The 10,576-nt window shown below is 34.2% G+C and overlaps 1 long non-coding RNA gene across 1 annotated transcript in view; it reads left to right on the top strand.

Moving 5' to 3' along the window:
* The first annotated feature begins 1,934 nt into the window (after positions 1-1,934).
* LOC111521413 overlaps positions 1,935-10,576 on the top strand; it is a 41,815-nt gene continuing 33,173 nt past the window's right edge. The window contains exon 1 of the long non-coding RNA XR_002724941.2: positions 1,935-2,109. This is a non-coding gene — a long non-coding RNA (uncharacterized LOC111521413). The remainder of the gene's footprint in view (positions 2,110-10,576) is intronic.

Raw genomic sequence — 10,576 nt, 5'->3', positions numbered from 1 at the left:
TGACTCCAAATCTTGAACAGGTAAGATACAAGGTGAACCCGAGACATTTTAGTGAGCCACAAAGAAAAACAAAAAAAAAAGGCTTAAATGAGAAGTCATTATTATCCCAAATCCGTAGTTACATTAAGGTTCACTCTTGGTGGTGTACATTCTATGGGTTTGGGCACATTAATAATGACATGTATTCACAATCAAGCTGTCACGCAGAGTAGTTTCACTGCCTTAAATTCCTCTGGGATCTGCCTATTCATCCCACCCTCCCCACTGACCCCTGGCAACCACTGATCTTTTGGCTGCCTGCATGGTTTTGCCTTTTCCAGAATGTCATATAGTTGGAATCAAACAGTATGTGGTCTTTGTCGATTGGATTTTTAAACTTGGTAATATGCATTTAAGGTTCCTCCACATGTTTTCATGGCTTGACAGCTGATTTCCTTTTAATGCTGGATAATATTCTGTTGTTTGGATGTACCACAGTTTATCCATTTTCCTAGTAAAGGACATCTTGGTTGCTTTCAAGTTTTGACAAGTATAAATGAAGCTACTATAATCATCCATGTGCAGGTTTTTGTGTAGACATAAGATTCAACTCCTTGGGGTAAATATCAAGAAGCACAATTGCTGAGTCACATGGTAAGAACATGTTTAGTTTTGTGAGAAACTACCCAACTGTTTTCCCACATGGCTGTGCTATTTTGCATTACCATCAGCAGTAAGTGAAAGTTCCTGTTGCTCCACTTTCCCGCCAATATTTGTTGTTGTCAGCGTTCTGGATTTTGGCCATTCTAATAGGTTTGTAGTGGTAGCTCACTGATGTTTTAATTTGTGTTTCTCTGATGATATATGATCTGGAGCATCTTTTCATATGTTTGTTATAAGTATATCTTCTTTGGTGAGGTGTCCGTTAATGTCTTTGGTCTCTTTTGTTAATCGTATTATTTTTATTGTTGATTTAAATAATTCTTTGTAAAATTTGGGTAACAATTCTATTACAGATATTTCTTTTACAAATATTTTTCCCACTAGGTGGCTTCTCTTTCCACTCTCTTGTCAGTGTCTTTCATAGAGCAGTAATATTTAATTTTAATAAAGTCCAGATTATCAATTCTTTCTTTCATGGATTGCGTCTTTGGTGTTGTCTCTAAAGAGTCATTGCCAAATCTTAGGTCACTAGATTGTTTTTTATGTTATCTTCTAGAAGTTTTGGAATTAAATGTTATACATTTAGGTCTGTGATTGATTTTGAGTTAATTTTTTTAGAAGATGTAAGGTTTTTATCTAGATCCTTTTTTTTTGGACATGCAGTTTTTCCAGCACTATGTGTTGAAAAGACTATCTTTTCTTCATTGTATTGCCTTTGCTCCTTTATCAAAGATCAGTTGAGTATATTTATGTGAATTTATTTCTGGGCATTCTATTCTGAAAATATTAATTTTTCATCTTATTGCACATGGATGGAGACATCAAAAATGCCAATCATTTCAAAGCAGCGAAACTACTCATGTTTTCCTGACTGGCTAATCTCCCCTCAGAACCAGCTATACATTGCTAGCATGATTTTTTTTTTCAGGCCTTTTAGCCAGAAATTGTTATAAAAATGGGCTTTTAAAACAACTCTGTTCTATTACTTGAGTTGAAAACCATTTTAAACAGTTACTAAAATAACAACAGATTAAATTTCTATGCCCTGGTATAACTCTATATATCAGAGATGTCAAGAAGCTACATTATCTTCGCATATTATATGCTATATTGATATGCAAGTGTATGACATGCCTTGTTTATGCAGAGGGAAATTTAGTTTCACTACATTTCTGGACTAAACATTTCTGGGTTAAAGTACAATTTCAGTATCTGAAAAGGGGATCTGTGAGCTAACATGGGGAAAGTGTCAGAGGAGGAGCCGTTCCTTCCCTTCGTTGCCATTAGCACAGGTCTCCAGGGTATATCTTTTCTCCTGGGTTTCTATGTTTGTTTTACTCACTGCCTCTCGTTCCTCTGCTTAGGACATTTTCATGAATAAGCCCGAAGATAGTCAGCACAGAAGCCTCCCCACAACCTGGAAAAAGAAATGAGCTTTAACTTTGAATATCACGCAGACATAGTGAGGTAAGTCATTTTTAAAAAAAAATCAGTAGAATGATTTTTAAAGGAATAGTGTTATCATAAATATTTCTATTGGCATATTGGCCTAACTTTTCCCACTTCTCAATAGGGAAATATGACTTAGCTGTAGTATCAAAACAAGAAGTGGCATATGAGCAATTGGTAAAGTATCCAAAAGTGTTTTTGCCATATATATATACATATAATAAAAAGCATAAGAAAAGCTAAAGGCAATCAAATGTGTTAATTACTGAGACCCTCAAACTTATGTTAGTCCTTTAATCTTTTACTTCCCGTTGTATTAGGTAAAAATGCATTTGATAATAAAAGTTAAATTTTTATTCCAAGATGTTTCTTGAGCATCCCATTGTTTACTATCTGGAACAATCAGGGGCTGGAACCAATAATAAACCCATGTTATTAAGGAATTGATCACCTATTCTAGTAGAAGTGTCAACGCATGACAAATACATTTCAGAATAGGTTTATTTGAGCAATCTTGCTTTCCCATTCTTTAAAATTATTGCCCTCTGATTTATCTTGAATATTTAGCTAATATTTGAATCCATATTCAAAAGTTAAAGAAACAAATGTATTTTGTTAAAAATCACTATAAAAATTCAGTTAAATAAACCCCCAAACCAAAATTATTTCTCTGAAATCATACAACAATATTAGCTTAAACTAAGAGCCCGGCCCTGATTGTATAAAAGGCTTTTATTCAAGTAATCCAAGACAACAGAGAAGAGCACTTGTTACTAACTTCACCATAAAAAGGCAGCAGGGGAACAAATACAATGATTGCTGTGGAGAAGCAAATGCTAGATGAATATGTATATTTATGAAATGTATGTACATACTGAAAATGAAAATATATATTTAGAAGTTGTCTCCAATCTGCTAAGTCATATGTAATATACCACTGATTATATTTGTATGAGTTTTCTTATGAAATGGAACAATGCCAAGTGAGTCATAACACTAGACTTCAATATTTGTAATGTTACATTTTGAATCCTCCTTTGTTTAATGCATATTACCAGAATAAAGTGTTTGAAATTACACCTTTTATAACCCATACGCAAAGCAACTTCTCTGACATACAAATTATTCTGACATACAAATGATTTGAGTAATCTTAAAATAATGTGATGCACAATAAAACTAGAATATCATCTATTGAGTTTTTATAAATATTTTCATTTTTTCCTCTATGAGTTTTTTTACAACTTATAAATGTCTTCTATAAAACATGATGTTATTTTCTCCAATAATTTAAAAGTGTTACATGAACTATTTCATTGTTTTTTAATCTGTTCCTTAAGTCAAATAGGAAGTCTATTAAGAAAATCATTTATAAATTTAAATCCCTAAATTGGTAACCAGTAAATTATAAACTCATTCTAGTTTAATGAGTTGAAGTTTTACTAGTGTTCATGCATAATGATCTTGAGATATAACTGTTTGCAGAGAGGAAATTCATATATTCTCAAATGCCTTAAAAGTATTATGTAGAATGTAATAATAGTGTTCTGCTTAAATTTTAGTGTATGATTTTTTTTTAACTTGAAGGAACAGGGAATTCCTCAATGTTAAAATTTTAAAATGTTATTAGCTTCACCTTTTTTTTTTTAAGGATGGTTGTTAAATTGGGCATTTAATCTGGAAGATTCAAATCTAGATATATGGATTGAATGGTCCCTAAGTAGCAAATGGAGTCTATTTTGAATGGTTAATTTATTTTCAGGCATACACACTTCCTCTGCTATAAAATCCCTCAATTTGGTCCAGTTGCATCTGTCTTTCTTATTTGTTTTAAGTGACTGAAATAAAAATAATCACAGTTCAAGCTTTCCTTACCTACTCAGGGAAGAAGGAAAGAGGGTACGCCGTGGTGCCAGTCTGCTAATCATTGATGAAAAAGTGTCAGGGAAGAGCAGTCATCTATGTTTGTTCAAGGAAAGTTGATCCTGGGAAACAATATTAAATATTTTATAGACCAGAAGTCCTACTTAAGGATTAAAAAAATCAATAAACATTGTACCCAACATGTAGGTTGTAATAACACAGCATATATTGCTGACCATACACCATCACTTTTCTCTTGCCTGCAGTACTTCTTTCAAACATTTGCACATTTCTCCCCGAGCACTAAATAACAGAATCATTACCAACATAATAATCAGCTTAGGATCAGCAGATATGTAAGTAAAATTATTTAATGACACATTTCTTTATAAATTATAACTGTACTAAAGTACATTCTTCTCTCTGAAAATTTTATTTTGATCACTAGAGCTTGTAGACACTAACATGTGACTGCAAATATAAGAGTTCTTAAACGTGAAAATTTGTATGTACACAAAGGATTGAAAGAAATGTTTTAAAACATGAATTTAGTTTCTATGTCTGGAGGTGGATACTGAAAAGTGTAAAACATGATCCCTGGTACTTAGTAGTTGATGATATGGTTGGAGGAATCCAGGAGACTACACAGGAAACAGATGATGATTAATGGCAAAACCAGAGATAATAACAGTAATTTCCAATAGAGTTTCAGAAGGTGAAAAATGTAGGTTAACAACTCAATAAAGCTCATGGGCATTTGAGAGGAATAGTAGCATTATGTGGACACTCGAATAGGATCTGAAAAAAATTGAGGGGAAGAAGAGGATCAGTTCAAATGTCACCTCCAGAGCTACTAGCTTCTTTAGGTTCCCATCTAATGCTTTCCAAGCAATGGTACTTGTTGCTAAATTGCTTACCCCTTCTCCCCTTCCCTCCCACTCCCAACACACTCTCCTTACATCCTTATGAACTACTAAAGTGCAGAGCAGGATCTTCATTTTTGTATTTCCAGAGTCTTGAAGGTGCTCAATAAACATTTGTTGAGTGCATTCTTGAATGATTACAAAGCAATACAAGCAAAAGCACAGGGCAGAAATAAGCACAGCATGTTCTGATTTTACTGAAAGAACTAGCTGTGCAGAAGAAAGAATTTTCTATTGCAGGTAATAAAAGATAAGTCAAAATAGCTCAGGAGAAGTCAGATCTTTGAGGACCTTTCTTGTCCAGATGAGCATTATCTTCTCTTTGCTTGATTCATGATTATAATTTCTCTTGGTCAACCCAGTCCCATTATCTCCCAACCTTCTGTGACCAAAAGATAACACTAATGAGATCTGAGATCCTCCTTTGGTATCAATCCTTAGGCTTCATTCTGCCCCCTATCTGTGACATACAGAAAGTGAATTTTATAAAGATTAATCTGGCCAAGTACAGAATGAATGAGAGAACTAAGAGCTATTGCGAAAGACCTTTCTAGAAGACAATACTGGAGAAAGTTTTCAGGAAACCACCAGAGAGGAATAATCGAAAGAAATTGGTATTGATAAACTGTAATACAGGATATCAAAGAAAGGGGAGCAGTTAAATAGACTCCAAATTTCTGTGAGAGAGTAACTGTGCTTTTGACAGATGTAAATGAAGGAAGAAAACTCTAATGGGTCTGCTACAAGGAAAAGATGGCAAGTTTGTGTAAGACATGTGGAGTTGGGGACGATGCAATGACACATAGTGGAAATATCTTAGAAATATGAGGAGGTACACGTGGAAATAGAAATGACAATCTAAATATAGTGAAAGTTGATGCTGTGATATGGGTAAGATTTTAAACATGGAAGAGAGCTCTGGACCAGGAATTTTAAAAGTATCTGAATGATCTGAGTGTCTTTAAGTTGCTCAATCTCTTCTCTGTAGATCGAGGATAATACTTCTTCTCTTTACCTTATGGGGAAGATGTAAAAGTGAAATGGGGGTAAGACTATTTAATAACATAAGACATTTTTTATTATTTTATTTTTATTTAATATTTTGTGGGAAACAATAATCATAGCAACAACACTTAATTGGAACAATTGCTAAACTCAAGAAAGTCACGTGGTTTGTTAGTAAGTGTAGACAGTAATTCATTTGCTCTGTTGTATATAAATTGTCTAGATTCATTTTTACTTCTCATGTATGCAGTGAAAACGGTGCTCATAACTAAGTAGATGTTTCAGTGAAATATCCTACCATGGCCACATTTAATATATTTCTTTGATGCACTTAACTTTTGTTCCCAGTGTCATGAAATGTAGTCCACAGAATAGTACTCTCATCTTATATGTTACACATACCCTCATTGTTTACAGCTAGTTAAGTATTTATATCTGGAACCTCTCTTTGATGAGCCCTTTGACATTTTACTCTTCTCATTTTCAGAAGTTCCCTTTCTTCTTCCTTCTCTGACTTCTTTTGTTCTAGAGCTCCATTTCAATCTCCCAGCCTTTGTGAGCTCATCTCTAATGTCTCATTAACATTTTTCCTACAATTTCTCAGAGATCTTAACACAGGCAATTTTTGCATTTCTTCAAAAATTTTAAATATTTGAGCAAGTAGCTAAATATTAACAATACATAAATTTTTAATACACATAAAATTAGTAGAAATACAAACCTTTTTAAGTGATACATTTTAATGTTATGTAGTAGAAATTCTAAGCTGATTTTTTAAAACTTTTTATTAATACATACTAATTATACATTTCATGGGGGTACATGTGATGTTTTGATAAATGCATACAAGGTGTAACGGTTAAATCAGGGTTACTAGGATATCCAGCACCTCAAACACTTATCTTCTCTCTGTGTTAGAAATACTTCAAATCTCCTCTTTTAGCTATTATGAATTATTACAGATCATTATTAACTATAGTAACCCAACTGTGCTATTGAACATTAGAACTTATTTCTTCTATCTAACGCTGTTTGTATTCGTTAACCAACTCTTCTTCATCCCCAACTCCTCGTCTTTCCCAACCTCTGGTGACCATCATTCTATTCTCTGACTCCAAGACATCAACTTTGTCAGCTCCCCTATATGAGTGAGAAAATGCAATATTTGTCTTTCTAGTCCTGGCTTATTTTGCTTGACATAGTGACCTTCAGCTCCACCCATGTTGCTGAAAATCAGAGCACTTCATTTTTTTTAATGGATGAATAATGTACATATGCTACATTTTTAAAATCCATTCATCCATTGATAGATTTAGGTTGATTCTATATCTTGGCTATTATGAATCGTGCTTCAACAAACATAGGGTGAGGGGTACAGGTATCTTTTTGATATATTGATTTCTTCTCATTTTAATAAATACTCAGTAGTAGGATTGTTGAGTCATATGGCAGTTCTATTTTTAGTTCTCTTAGAAATCTCCAAAGTGTTTTCCATAATGGCTATACTAATTTACATTTTCATCAACAATGCATAAGAGTTCCTTTTGTTTTCTACTTTTATTTCAGGTTTGGGGTACATGTGAAGATTTGTTATGTCGGTAAACATGTGCCATGGGGGTTTATTGTACAGATTATTTTATCACCAACGTATTAAGCCCAGTACCCGATAGTTATCTTTTCTGCTCCTCTCCCTCCTCCCAACCTCCCCACTCAAGTAGATCCCAGTGTCTGTTGTTTCCTTCTTTACATTCATAAGTTCTTATTATTTAACTCCTACCTCATGAGTGAGAAAATATGGTATTTGGTTTTCTGTTCCTGCATTAGTTTGCTAAGGATAATAGCCTCCAACTCCATCTATGTTCCTGCAAAAGATATAATCTCATTCTTTTTATGGCTGCATAGTATTCCATAGTGTATATGTACCACATTTCTTTATCCAATCTATCATTGAAGGGCATTTAAGTTGATTCCATGTATTGTGAATAGTGATGCAATGAACAGTCATGTGCATGTGCCTTTATGGTAGCATGATTTATATTCCCTTGGGTACATATCCAGCAATAGGATTGCTGGATCAAGTGGTGGCTCTGCTTTTAGCTCTTTGAGGACTCACCATACTGCTTTCCACAATGGTTGAACTAATTTACACTTCCATCAGAGTATATAAGTGTTCCCTTTTGGTTGAACTAATTTGCACTCCCACCGATAGTATTAATATATAACTTTCCCTTTTTTTCACAACCTTGCCAGCATCTGTCAGTTTTTGACTTTTTAGTAATAGACATTCTGACTGGTGTGAGATGGTACCACATCATGGTTTTGATTTATATTTCTCTAATGATTTTTTTTTTTCATATGCTTGTTGGCTGCATGCATGTCTTCTTTTAAGAAGTGTCTCTTCATGTCCTTTGCCCAATTTTAATGGGGTTGTTTGTTTTTCTCTTGTAAATTTCTTTAAGTTATTTATAGATGCTGGATCTTGCACCTGGATAATGCATCTGATAGATGCATTATCAGATGAATAATTTGCAAATATTTTTTGTCATTCTGTACATTGTTTACTCTGTCGATAGTTTCTTTTGCTGTGAAACAGCTCTTAAGTTTAATTAGATCTCACTTGTCAATCTTTTGTTTTGTTGTGATTGCTTTTGGCATGTTCATCATTAAATATTTGCCTGTTCCTGTGTCCAGAATGGTATTGCCTAGGTTGTCCTCCAGGCTTTTTATAGTTTCGGCTTTTACGGTTTGAGTCTTTAATCTATCTTGAGTTGATTTTTGCATACGGTGTAAGAAAGAGGTCCAGCTTCAATTTTCTGTATATGGGTAGCTAGTTATCCCAACATCATTTATTGAATAGGGAGTCTTTTCCTCATTACTTGTTTTTGTCAATGGCTTTTGGGTAAATAATAAAATTAAGGGGGAAATCAAGAACTTTTTGAAAATAGTGAGAACAAAGATACATGCACCATAATCTCTGGGACCCAGTTAAGGCAGTATTAAGAGCGAAATTCATAGTGCTAAATACCCACATCAAAAAGTTAGAAAGATCTCAAGTTAATAACCTAACTTTATGACTGAAAAAATTAAAGAAGCAAGAACAAATCAACCCTAAAGCTAACGGAAGTTGAGAAATAACACAAATCAGAGCTGAACGAAGGGAAATCAAGACATGCGAAACCATTCAAAAGATCCATGAATCCAGGAGTTGTTTTTTGAAAAAATTAATAAAGTAGGTAGGCCACTGGCTAGACTAATAAATAAGAAAAGACAGAAGACCCAAATAAGCACAATTGGAAATGATGAAGGGAATGTTACTACTGATCCAAAGAAATAAAAGCAACCATCCCAAACTGCTACACACACCTCTACGCACACAAACTAAAAAACCTAAGAAAGATGGACAAATTCCTGGATATATACACCTTTCCAAGACTGAGCCAGGAAGAAATTGATTCCCTGAATAGAACAATAACGAGGTCCTGAAATTGAATCAGTAATAAATAGCCTACCAGTCAAAAAATGCCTGGACCTGATGGATTTACAGCTGAATTCTACCAGATGTACAAAGAAGAGCTGATACTATTCCTACAGAAACTATTCTAAAAAATTTAGGAGAAGACACTCCAACCCAACTCATTCTATGTGGCCAGCATCATCTTGATACCAAAACTGATATAAGCACAACAGAAAAACAAAACTTCAGGCCAATATCCTTGATGAACATTGATGCTAAAATCATCGCCAAATTACTGGCAAACTAAATCCAGCAGCACACTGAAAAGCGAATCCACCATAATCAAGTAGACTTCATTCCTGGGATACAAGGTTAGTTCAACATACACAAATCAATAAATGTGATTCATCACATAAACAGAACAAAAGACAAACACTGATTATCTCAACAGACACAGAAACATCTTTCAATAAAATTCAACACTGCTTTATGTTAAAAACTTTCAATAAACTGATTGTTGAAGGAACATACCTCAAAATAACAAGAGCCATCGATGACAAACCCATAAGCCCCACAACCAACATCAACTGAATGGGCAAAAGCTGGAAGCATTCCCCTTGAAAACCTGCAAAAGACAAGGATGCCCTCTATCACCACTCCTATTCAACATAGTATTGAAAGTCCTGGCCAGAGCAATCAGGCAAGAGAAAGAAATAAAAGGCATCCAAATAGGGAGACAGGAAGTCAAATTATGTCTATTTGCAGATAACCTAAATCTATACCCAGAAAACCCCTAGTCTCATCCTGAAAGCTCCTCCAGTTGATAAATAACTTCAGCAAAGTTTCAGGATACAAAATCAATGTACAAAAATTACTAGCATTCCTATACACCAACAGCAGCAAGACTGAGCGTCAAATCAGAAAGGCAATCCCAGTCACAATCACCACCCAAAAAAATAATACCTAGGAATACAGCTAACCAGGGAGGTGAAAAATCTCTACAGTGAGAACTACAAAACACTGCTTAAATAGAGAAGACACAAACAAATGGAAAAATATTCCATGCCCATAGATAGGAAGAATTAACATCATTAAAATGGGTACGCTGCCCAAAACAATTTACAGATTCAATGCTATTCTATGAAACTACCAGCGACATTCCTCCAGAACTAGAAAAAACTATTTTAAAATTTGTATGGAACCAAAAAAGAGTCCAAATAACCAAGCCTATCCTAAGCAA

This window comes from Piliocolobus tephrosceles, chromosome 2, assembly GCF_002776525.5.
Source record: "Piliocolobus tephrosceles isolate RC106 chromosome 2, ASM277652v3, whole genome shotgun sequence".
Classification (NCBI taxonomy): domain Eukaryota; kingdom Metazoa; phylum Chordata; class Mammalia; order Primates; family Cercopithecidae; genus Piliocolobus; species Piliocolobus tephrosceles.
This window is presented reverse-complemented; position numbering and strand designations above follow the sequence as displayed.